This window comes from Cherax quadricarinatus, chromosome 92 (genome assembly GCF_038502225.1).
Source record: "Cherax quadricarinatus isolate ZL_2023a chromosome 92, ASM3850222v1, whole genome shotgun sequence".
In the NCBI taxonomy this organism is placed as follows: Eukaryota; Metazoa; Arthropoda; class Malacostraca; order Decapoda; family Parastacidae; genus Cherax; species Cherax quadricarinatus.
In genome coordinates this window covers 14,080,763-14,083,245 of record NC_091383.1, presented here as the reverse complement: position 1 = coordinate 14,083,245, position 2,483 = coordinate 14,080,763, and positions in this window count along the sequence as shown.

The following is a 2,483-nucleotide window of genomic DNA, read 5'->3' as shown; positions in this document are numbered from 1 at the left end:
GTAAGTGAAGCAGAGTTCGACGATCAGCTCCCCAGGAAAGATGAGCAAGGGTTTTAAGAAGGTTTAGCCGGCTGTGACAAGCTGCCTTCAGAGAGGTAATGTGAGGTTTCCAGGATAACCGACGGTCAAAGAGAAGGCCTAGAAACCTGACTGTATCACGTTCGGGGATACGGGAGCCATAGAGATACAAAGGATGATCGGAGATAACAGAGCGTCTAGTGAAAGTAATTTGGTGAGTTTTGGTACTTGAAAATTTAAACCCATGTGTGGTGGCCCAAGTGGAAACACGGTCGACCGCATGCTGGAGAGAAACTGCAATAAGATGACAGTCAGCACCTGCACAAGCAATAGCGACGTCATCAACATAGAGTGATGACCAAATATTGGGTGGAAGAACAGAGGCCAAATCATTTATAGCAAGGAGAAAAAGTGTTGTGCTTAGAACACATCCCTGAGGGACACCTTCAGCTTGGACGAAGTCCGGGGAAAGAACATTATTGACTCGAACACGGAAATGTCTGTCAGTTAAAAAGTTCTTAAGGAAGGATGGTAGATTGCCTCGGAGGCCTAAGGAATGGGCTTGGGCCAAAATATTATACCTCCAAGTTGAGTCATATGCCTTCTCAAGGTCAAAAAATATGGCAATAACTGAGTGATTATTCGCAAAGGCATTACGAACATACGTATCCAAGCGTAGTAAGGGGTCTATGGTAGAACGACCCTTACGAAAGCCATATTGACTAGCGGAGAGACTGTTGTGTGTCTCTAAATACCACATTAAACGTCGATTTACGAGACGTTCCATCACTTTGCAAACTGCACTAGTAAGAGCGATGGGGTGATAGTGGGAGGCATCATGTCCTGTAGTACCCGGTTTGCGGAAAGGGAGAACAATGGCAGATTTCCACAGCTGGGGAAGAACTCCTTGTGCCCAAATAAGATTGAAGAGGTGTAAGAGGACTACAAGGGCTGACCGATGTAAATGTTGTAACATACGAATATGAATGTCGTCAGGCCCAGCTGCCGATGATCGGCAAGCTGAGAGCGTTGCCTCCAGTTCTTGAAGTGTAAAAGGCACATTATACTGGTCTTCTCTGAGAGAAGAAAAGTCCAAGGGTACTAACTCTCTGGCAGACTTTGAGGAAAGAAACGAGGGGCATAGATGGAGCCCTCGGGAAATACGGACCAGATGTGTGCCAAGTTCAATGGCAACGTCGAGAGGGTTTGCTACATCAACACCAGCGACCCGTAGAACAGGAGCCGGGTCAGGAGAGTATTTACCACTCAATTTCCTCACTTTTTTCCAGACTGCACTCATAGAAGAAGCAGAGGTGATGGTGGAAACATAGTCTCGCCAACAAGTGCGTTTAGCTTCACGGATGACACGGCGAGCGATCGCACGCTTCTGCTTAAAATCAAGAAGTCTCTCAGCGGTTCTATTGTACAGGTACCTGCCCCATGCAGCACGTTTCAAACGTACTGCACGAGCACAAGCAGGAGACCACCAAGGCACGCACTTCTGAGAATGCCTGCCTGAGGTTTGGGGTATAGAATGAGAAGCTGCGGTATAAACTGATGTCGAGAAGATGTGTAGGAGCTCATCAATGGAGGATGAAGAAGGAACCTCACTAAAAGCAGTGAGGTGTGAGTAAAGATCCCAATTTGCCCGATCAAATTGCCAGCGAGGGCTACGGAAAGGTGGTGAATAGGAAGGAGAAGTAAGAATGATCGGAAAATGATCGCTGTCATGTAAGTCCGGTAGAACAGACCAGGTGAAGTCTAGTGCAGTGGAGGAAGAGCAGACTGATAGATCGATGCAAGAGAGAGTATGAGTACGAGGATCAAAATGGGTGGGAGTACCCGTATTTAAAACATGGAGGGGGTGAGAGGCGAGAAAAGCCTCCAACTGGATGCCATGTGAGTCACAATGAGACCCCCCCCAGAGGAAATGGTGGGCATTAAAATCACCAAGTAACAGAAGTGGTGGTGGTAAGGATGAAACAAGAAAGGCAAAGTCTGGGATAGAAAATGCTCGAGAAGGAGAGAGATATAAAGAACATATTGTAAACCACTTATTCAAGTGGATACGGGCTGCAGTGTAATGCAGCGAGGTATGGACAAATAGTTGACAGTACGGAATATCATTGCGTAGAAGAAGGGCACTTTCATTAAAGGTCCCATCTGAGAAAGGATCCGAAGAACACAATAAATTATAGCCTGAGATAGGTTGGAAAACAGCCGAGTGTAATTTTGGTTCTTGTAAGCAAGCACCAACAGGGGAAAACCTGGAAAGCAACATCTGAAGTTCACCCCGATTACCCCTGAGGCCGCGGATATTCCACTGTAAATAGGCCATGATTGGCGATGAAGAAAATACCAGGAATCTGTAGGTAAAGGCACCTACGGACTAGAGGGGTTAGAAAAGTCAACGTGTGGTGGCATTGGAAGACGTTCAAGTAGCGAAGGAATGGAGCGTTGCGAAG